General features: G+C 36.7%; 1 non-coding gene across 1 annotated transcript; it reads right to left on the bottom strand.

Annotated features, from left to right (window-relative positions):
• Window positions 1-8,996: 8,996 nt before the first annotated feature.
• LOC116268688 lies at window positions 8,997-9,102 on the bottom strand. The gene has a single exon (XR_004175861.1). It is a non-coding gene; the product is annotated as a U6 spliceosomal RNA (small nuclear RNA).
• Between the last annotated feature and the right edge of the window lie 783 nt (window positions 9,103-9,885).

Here is a 9,885-nt window from a genome sequence, read left to right as displayed (position 1 = left end):
TACATCTCAAAAACTTTACCACTATCCTTGGGCCAGGCTCAGACCTGCCTCCCAGATTTACCTACACTTTCTATCAGATCAGCCTGGTTCTTGTTATATTTTCTCATCACAACAATACATTTTTACATTTTGAAAGGTTCTTCCTATGGAACTCAGTACACACCCATCCAGAGAAAAAGGTAGAAAGCAGACTTTTCTTTAGAGAAGTAGAAGTAAGCCATTTCAGATCAAGTATTTTTCAGAGTTCTCTCCTCTTCATCAACTGTATCTACCCCAAATATCAAGTGAATACTTAGCCATAATATCTCAACCTAATGAGAAATAAATTGATGATTACATGAAAGTCAAACTTTTCCCTTAAGTTTCTTGACCTTGACATAAAGAAATAGAACTAAATTTCAGATTGTGTTCTTCTGGGCAAAGGTTTCTCTTATTCAAATATACCTTTTGAAGCCAGTCGAAAGGACTTGCTGATAAACATTTCAACACCACGCTTTATTACAACAAGTTATTTCTGTTGTTTACTATGTGGTTCGACCTTGATGAAAAGCAGATCTTCACCAGTGCATTTTTGTGCGAATTCCTTACCTTTCTGTTTACAAAAGAAAGTGAGGACCTTTCAGGGCTATTTGTCACCATGCCCTAGTAGCCAACAATGCACATTGTCAACTGCTTAAGGTTTCACTTCCTAATTAACTTTCCTAGAAGCATAAGAACGGTCTGAAAACACAAAGCTCTCCCATTAACCTTCCCTCATTCCACTCTACTCAGTCCTGGATGGATGATGAGTGTGTGGAACAATGAAGTCCTCCAGTGGGGTAGGAGTCATCCTGCACACAAAGAGAGTAATCTGAGAAAGCTTTCTGCAGAACAAATTAGTTATCTACTTCAGTTAGAACCTTTTTAAAGGATTACGACATTAAGACAGTCCTGCCCCAAACCCATGCATGAATGTTGAAGTTATTCTCAAACATATTTACTTCCTTCGTTCCCAAAATGAGATTCATTTTCACTTAATCACTAACAATATTTCCCAGCCCTTAGCTGAGAGATTCCAGATCACACATGCACACAAAATTCCAACGTATTTAGTAATGGGGAACTTTAAATAGAGTCATTATTAAAATAAGTGGAATTTTATTTTAAATCCTTGATTAGGCATTTGTAATAAAATGCACTCCACTAAATAATAACTACTTGAATGTCCTACAATTATTGTGCTGCTGTTCCTTTTAATTGAAGGAAATTATTTTGGCAAAATTTTTAGGTTATGTTTTTTAAAAATGTAATACTGCAATCATTTTACTTTGACATAGATGCAGGGATTGTTTTGCCCATTTTATAGGAAAAGGAAATAAGGAACAGAAAAGTAAAGTCACAAACCTCACATTGCGCAATCTGTCAGCAAGGAAATCAAGAGCACACTGACTCGAAATAAGGTACATGTGTTTTAAAGGAAATCTCTTATCCTAGCCATGTTAGCATACTCTACCTATCTTAGAGAAGAAACTCAGATAGTTTCCTAGGCAGTATGTTGTTATTCATCTCAGAATATTCCTAAATCTTTGCAATACTTTTTATGTTTTTATGAAAGGGAGTCTTGCCTTATCACCCAGGCTGGAGTACAGTAGCACCATCTGGGCTCACTGCAACCTCCGCCTTCTGGGTTCAAGTGATTCTCCTGTCTCAGCCTCCCAAGTAGCTGGGATTACAGGGCCCACCACCACACCCGGCTAATTTTTGTATTTTAGTAGATACGGGGTTTCACTACGTAGGTCAAGCTGGTCTCGAACTCCTGACCCCAAATGATCCACCCACCTCGGCCTCCCAAAGCGCTGGATTACAGGCGTGAGCTACCATGCCTGGCCAATCTTTGCAATACTTTTATAGCAACTAGAAATAGTGAAAGAAGAATAACCATGATATATCTGGCATTCCTTAACGCAGGATTCTGACTTCTTTCTTATAAGACCACTCATTTTTAAAACTCTGCCTTTTCTCTAGACCACATTCAGTCAACATTATTAAGCAGATAATGTATCTCAGGATACATTTCCAAAGCCATGATATCCCCAGCTCAACTGGGCTGGCTACACAAACCACCATTGATTACATACACATTTGCTTTCTACTACTAAAATTCACTTTGCATAGAAGGTAAAAAATTCAGGTAACTTCACTAGTTCTTCCAAATAATCTCTTATATCTACCAAAGAGAAAAGTGGTGAGGGGACCCTGAGTTTGGTAGATGAAAGCAGCTGGAAAACTGAAGACAATGCATACAAATTCCAGTAGGGAGTGATTGCCACTGGGTCTTATTGCCACGTGGTCATAAGGAAAAGCCCAACTGAAGTCCAGAAGAGCTAATCTCCCTTCTATGACTCAAATGTAAAAAAGAAATGCCTTAGTAAAGCTCCTGGGGACCAGTGGCTGGGATCAGCCCACAAAGCCTTTTCTGAGACAGCTCTTCTTTGGCAATTACTTATCCACTGAGTAGGAAATTTAAGGGCAAAGGTAAAATGAGTTAAGAAAACCCAGAAAGAACATTCTGATCTTGAAAGCAAATGAACATGGTCCTCTTCATTAAAGGACATTTAGAAAGGCTGGCTGTGTCTAAGTGCTGCCTGGTTGCTGCTCAAACATAGCAAACATTTGTACAGTGAAAGAGTCAATGACACTAATAATTTGTAATTCTTGTACAAGCAATCTGGGCACTTGCCGGGTCAGCTTAAGTTGACTATGACCAGGTTAAAAAGAAAAAAGGACTTTCAAGGACCAGCAAGAACAAACTAGCCTGCTGCATATAAGAATCTGAACAATGATTTATGTAAACATTATCATGCAGAATAGTGGCACTGATTTCTTACTTGAGCCCTTGCCTAACTAAATATATAAGAAAACAGGAATTCCCACCTGAATCACATGTTATTCCAACCTATACACAAGATATAAAGAGATACCATGTGTAAAATTGTTGTCCGGAGCCTTGAACTAACCAAGAAGCAAAGGGAAAGGAGGATGAAATAATTTAGAATCATGTGGCTGATTAAATAATTGCCAAAATAAAATTTGCTTTCCAACATTAAACTCTTCTTCCCAATGGAAGTGCAGTTTGGACTGTAAGTTTCACCCTCAGATGTTCTTTTCTGCAGATCTGAAGCAGGTGAAATAAGTAATTAAACGAGAGAGAGGTCCCATGTGCTAAATCTGTGTGCAGCAAGGGGAGGAAGGCAGCCAAAAAAGAGATGCCTCTTTTCAGTGACAGTGACGTATGCTCGGTGTTAAGAGACCAGGGACGGACCAGGTTGGCTAATGGGAGGAGGAATCAGAATGCAGATGAGTTAGGCATGGTGGGCAGGCCACTGGACCCTCAATTGACCTGCCAATGAGAAGGCCTTGAGAACATTCAGAGGAAGGCAGGAATCCCAAGTGCAAACATAAGGTTAAGTTTGAAGCCAATGGGGCGATCTGATCTTGTACAACATGAAGGCATCAGGCACCAACTTTCCCTGAATGATTTGCTGCTGTGTCCGTGAGCTTCTGTGAACCCAATTTAGAACCCATAGCTCTTGTTAAGAGAAACAAACTAATAACCAATTATCAGTTTACCCGTAGAAACAATGTTGTCCACTACCAAGTGGGATCCAGAAAAGAGGTAGAATCAAATAGTGACTTCTGAGGTCAAGTAAAAATGTCATGGGCTAGTATAAACTGTTACTATACCTAACATCTTTTCCCTCCAGGAGCAACATAGATATATATCAGCTCACATAAATCAATAACCACATCCTCACATTTTACATAAAAATCATGATGGAGAAAGAAAAAGTCAAGGGTATTAGGATATGGGGTTTTGGAATTTTTCAAGATATGAATATTTGCCCTTCACTATAATTTATAACTGCTTTTTATAAAAAGCACTCTGTGATAAAATGTAAATGGTGATTCTGAAATGTTGAAGAGAAACAACTGCAGGTTTTATGCAGGTGAACAATAACACAGAATTGTGTTGCTAGAGAGAGAAAGGAGGGGAGAACAAAAAGTAGACGGAACATGATAATGGCGTCAAAGGTCCAAAGAAGACGGACAAAATATAAGCATGTTATTAGTCACTGCTACTTCAGGCATTCTGCTAAAATCGCTTTGGAACTATTATATTTTAAAAATCACAAACTGTAATATCCCCACTGAAAAGTTTACCCATTTTAGTATTTCTTCTTGTAACATTGATCACCCTTTATTATATTTGCATGCTTAATGTCTCTCTTTATAGCTAGGTGCTGTGCTCTCTGAGGTCAAGTTCCTTGTTGACTTTGCTCACGATTATATTTCTGAATTCTGGCACTTTGACACTGTAAGTGCTAAATAAATAGTTTAGGGATGGGGAGGGAGGAAGGTCGGGGAAGGAAAAAAGTGAGAGAGGGAAGGAAAGAAAGAAGGAGGAGATGAAGAAATTACATGTAATTTTAAGTAACAATCAAGGTACTTAATGTCTAAATAGTATAACTCGATCTGAATAGAGTTATTTGTAAATGATTTGAGCGAGCTTCAACAATTTACATCCCCAGGGTTATGAACACATACATAAGAATTTAGATAGTAGGATGTAAAATACATTGTAAAACTTTTGAAAAGTAAGAATTAACAGGGGATGCCAACTTCCCATGAGTAAGATTTATTTATTTATGTATTTTTGACTTCTAGGTTCAGAAGGTACATGTACAGGTTTGTTACGTGGGTGAACTGCATGTCACTAAGGTTTGGTGTACAAATAATCACCACAAAGGTGGTGAGCATAGCACCTGATAGTTTTTAAACCCACAACTCCCTCTCACCCTCCCACCTCAAGTACCTATTGTTTCCATCTTTGTGTCCATGTGTATTAAATTTAGCTCCCACCAGCAAGTGAAAATATTCAGTATTTGGTTTTCTGATCCTGCATTAATTTGCTTAGGAAAATGGCTTCCGCTTGCACCCATGTTGCTGCAGAGGACATGATCTCATTCTTTTTAATGGCTGTGTAGTATTCCATGTTGTATATGTACCACATGTTCTTCATCCAGTCCACTGTTCAAAGGCATCTAGGTTAATTCCATGTCTTTGCTGTTGTGAATATGTGCTATGTATTCACTGTGCTACGATGAACATATGCATGCATGTATCTTCATGGTAGAATGATTTATACTCTTTTTGGTATACACCCAGTAATGGGATTGCTGGGTCTAATGGTAGTTCTGTTTTCAGTTCTTTGAAAAATCTCCAAACTGCCTTCAACAGTGGCTGAACTAATTTACATTCCTACCAGCAGTGTAGAAGTATTCCCTTTTCTCCACAGCCTTACTAATATGTTATTTTTTGACTTTGTAAAAACAGCCATTCTGACTGGTATAAGATGATATCTCATTGTGGTTTTGATTTGCATTTCTTTAGTGATTAGTGATGTGGGGGATTTTTTCACATGCTTATTGGTTGTGTGTATATATTCTTTTGAGAAGTGTGTCTATTCACGTCCTTTACCCATTTTTAAATGTGGTGGGTTGTTTTTGCTTCTCGAATCATTTAAGTTCCTTATAGACTCTGTATATTAGATGTTTGTTGGATGCACCGTTTGTGAATATTTTCTCCCATTCTGCAGGTTGTCTGTTTACTGGGTTGATAGTTTCTTTTGCTGTGCAGAAGCTCTTTAGTTTATGTCCTATTTGTCAATTTTTGGTTTTGTTGCAATTGCTTTTGGGGACTTAGCCATAAATTCTATGCCAAGGCCAATGTCCAGAATAGTATTTCCTAGGTTTTCTTCTAGGGCTTTTTATAGTTTTAGGTTTTATGTTGAAGTCTTTAATCTATCTTGAATTGATTTTTGTATGTGGTAAAAGAAATGGGTCCAGTTTCAGTCTTATACATATGGCTAGCCAGTTATCCCAGCACCATTTATTGAATAGAGAGTCCCCTTTCCTGTTGCTGATTTTTGTCAACTTTGTCAAAGATCAAATGGCTGTAGGTGTGCAGCTTTATTTCTGTGTTCTCTGTTATGTTCCACTGGTCTACGTGCCTGTTTTTGTACCACTATCATGCTGTTTTGGTTACCGTAGCCTTGTAGTATAGTTTGAAATCAGGTAGTGTGATACCCCCTGCTTTGTTGTTGTTGTTTTGCTTAGGATTGCTTTGGCTATTTGGACTCTTTTTTGATTCCATATGAATTTTAGAATAGTTTTTTCTAATTCTGTGAAAAATGTCCTTGGCAGTGTGACAGAAATAGCATTGAATCTGTAAATTGCTTTGGGCAGTATCGCCATTTTAATAATATTGACTCTTCCTATCCATGAGCATGGAATGTTCTTCCATTTGTTTGTGTAATTTCTGATTCATTTCAGCTGTGTTTTATAAATTTTGTTGTAGATATCTTTCACTTCCTTGGTTAGCTGTATTCCCAGGTATTTTATTCTTTTTGTGGCTATTGTAAATGGGATTGTGTTCTTGATTTGGCTATCAGCTTGTACTTTATTGGTGTATACAAATGCTACTATTTTTGTACACTGATTTTGTATCCTGAAACTTTTCTAAAGTTGTTTATCAGTTCTAGAAGATTTTTTTGGCAGAGTCTATGGGGTTTTCCAGGTATAGAATCATATTGTCTGTGAAGATAGTTTGACTTACTCTCTTCCTATTTGGATGCATTTTATTTCTTTTTCTTGCCCACTTGCTCTAGCTAGGACTTCCAGTACTATGTTGAATAGCAGTGGTAAAAGTGGGCATCCTTATCTTGTTTCCTTTCTCAAAGAGAATACTTCCAGCTTTTGCCTATTCAGTATGATGTTGGTTGTGGGTTTGTCATAGATGGTTCTTATTATTTTGAGGTATGTTTCTTTGATTCCTAGTTTGTTAAGAGTATTTAACATGAAGGGACATTGAGTTTTATCAAAAGGCTTTTCTGCATCTATTGAGATGATCATGTGGTTTTTAATTCTGTTTATGTGGTGCATCACATTTATTGATTTGTGTATGTTGAACCCAACTTGCGTCCCATAAATAAAGCCTACTCGATCATCGTGGTAACTTTTTGATGTGCTACTGGACATGGTTAGCTAGTATTTCACTGAGGATTTTTGCATTCATGTTCATCACGGATACTGAAGCTTTCTTTGTGTCGTGTCTCTGCAAGGCTATAGTATCAGAATGATGTTGGCTTCATAGAATGAGTTAGGGAGGAGATCTCTCTCCTCTTTTTTTGGAATAATTTCCATAGAATTGGTACTAGATCTTTTTATGTCTGGTAGAATTTAGCTGTGAATCTGTTTCATCTCGAGGTTTTTTTATTTTTTTATTGGTAGAGCTTTTTTATTACTACTTCAATGTCAGAACACATTATTGGTCTGTTCAGGATTTCAATTTCTTCCTGGTTCAATATTGGGAGGCTCTATGGTCCCAGGAAATTATCCACTTCTGCTTTGTTTTCTAGTCTGTATGCACAGAGATATTCACAATAGTCCCTGAAGGTTTTTATATTTCTGTGAAGTCAGGTGGTAATGTTACCTTTGTCATTTCTGATTGTGCTTAGTTGGATCTTCTCTTTTTATTAACCTACCTATCGGTCTATAAATCGTGTTTATTCTTTCAAAAAACAAATTTTGGTTTTGTTGATCTTTTGTGTGGATTTTTACATCTGAATTTTGTTCAGTTCAGCTCTGATTTGGGTTCTTTTTTTCTCCTGGCTTTGAGGTCGGTTTGCTCTTGTTTTTCTAGTTTCTCTAGGTGCAATGTTAGGTTGCTAATTTAAGATCTAATTTCTTGATGTAGGCATTTAGCACTGTAGATTTTCCTCTTAATACTGCTTTACCTGTGCCCCAGAGATTCTGGTATGTTCTACCCAGTAGCAGAATATACATTCTTCTCATCTGCACATAGCACATACTGTAAAACTGACCACATGCTCTGCCATAAAGTATCAATGAACTTTAAAAAATCATTTAAAAAATCATACCAACCACATTGTTTCGTTAGTTTCAAAGAGTTTATTTTTTATCTCTGTCTTAATTTTATTCTTTACCCAAAAGACATTTAGAAGTAGGTTTAATTTCCATGTAATTGTATGGTTTTGAGATATCTTCTTGGTATTGAATTCTATCTTTATTGAGCTGTGGTCTGAGAGTGTAGTTGGTATAGCTTTGGTCTTTTTGAATTTGTTGGTACTTTATGGCTTAGCATGTGGTCAATCTTAGAGTATGTGCTGTATGCAGACGAGAAGAATGTATATTCTGTTGTTGGCTGGAGTGTCTTGTAAATGTCTATTAGGTCTATTTGGACAACTGTGAGTTTTAAGTTCAGAATATCTCTGTTAGTTTTCTGCCTCAATGATCTGTCTAATGCTATCAATGAGGTGTTGAAATCTCCCACTATTATTGTGTGTTTACCTAAGTCTCTTCATAGGTCTCTAAAACTTAATTTATGAATCTGGATGCTCCAATATTGGATGCATATGTATATTTAGGATAGTCATGTCTTCTTGTTGAATTGCACCCTTTATTACTTTGTAATGTCATTTTGTCTTTTTTGATCATTGTCTGCTTTGTCTGATATAAGAATAGCAACCTCTGTTCTTTTTTTGTTTCCTGTTTGCCTACAGGTTTTTCTCCATCCATTTACTTTGATCTTGTGTGTGTCACTGCATGTGAGGTGGATCTCTTGAACACAGCAGACAATGGGGTCTTGCTTCTTTATCCAACTTGCCACTGGTATCAGGTATTGATCTTTTGTTTCCATGTTCAGCATTCACTTAAAGACATTCTGTAAGGCAGGTCTAATGGTAACTAACTCATTTAGCTTTGTCTTCTCTGAGAATAATTTTATTTATCCTTCTCTTATGAAGCTTAATTTGATGGGATATGAAATTCTTGGTTGGAATTTCTTTTCTTTAAGGATGCTGAAAATAGGCCTTCAACCTCTTGTGGCTTGTAAGGTTTCTGTCAAAGAAACTATTCACCTGACAGGCTTCTCTTTGTAAAAATAAGGAACGCTTCATGAATTTCTGTGTTATCCTTGTGCAGGAGCCACGCTATCTTCTTTGTATCATTCCAATTTTAGCATGTGTGCTGCAAAAGCAGGCACATGAATAAGACTTAAATTCTGAGGATACTAGGATGAATGAATCAACAGAATAACTTAAATGATGTGAGATTCAATTAGGGTAAGGACTATTTGGGTATTCATTCTCTTCTTGTATGTTTTTATGCTTCTGGAGAGTTCTTGTAAAAGAGTAAATTAACATTAATAGTACAGCAGCTGTTGGTAAACAATAACTAAAGCATCAAGTCTAGGGAGGTATCGTGTTAGGGTAAAATCACTGATTCAGAGACGTGGGGGTTTAATCCTAATAAATCCCATAATCTAACTAGGTTACAGTTTTTCCAACTGTTAAATGAAAATAGTAAATCAAATTATTTCTGAAGACATTTTGAATTATAAATATCTTTGTCTTTATACCTAAGTTTCATACTTTAGTGAGACTGCCAGAAAAGCAACAACAATAAATAGTATGTCCTCTTAATACACAGATATTTTTATAGTACTAATTCTTTGTGGCTGTTAGACAAAACTGTAAAGTTCAGGATTTAAAAAATAACGTTGTTAAACAAAGGTTTAAGCATATTTTTAGCTCTCAGTTTTATGTAAAGGTTCTCACCTGATTATTTTCTCAATATATGTAATCACGTTTTTCTGTTTGAAAAAACTACTCAACTGAGCCAGAAGGCTTAGACAACAGAATTAGATATTTGATGTGTGACTTAAGAAAGCAAAATCTTCATGCAATGTGTCCCCTTGGATGCAGATGGTCTTTTATCGTCACCATTGTAATATGAGATGCTTGGCAATGTGCTAACGTGGTTACAT

The sequence above is a fragment of the Papio anubis genome, chromosome 8 (assembly GCF_008728515.1).
Source record: "Papio anubis isolate 15944 chromosome 8, Panubis1.0, whole genome shotgun sequence".
NCBI classification, from domain to species: Eukaryota; Metazoa; Chordata; class Mammalia; order Primates; family Cercopithecidae; genus Papio; species Papio anubis.
This window is presented reverse-complemented; position numbering and strand designations above follow the sequence as displayed.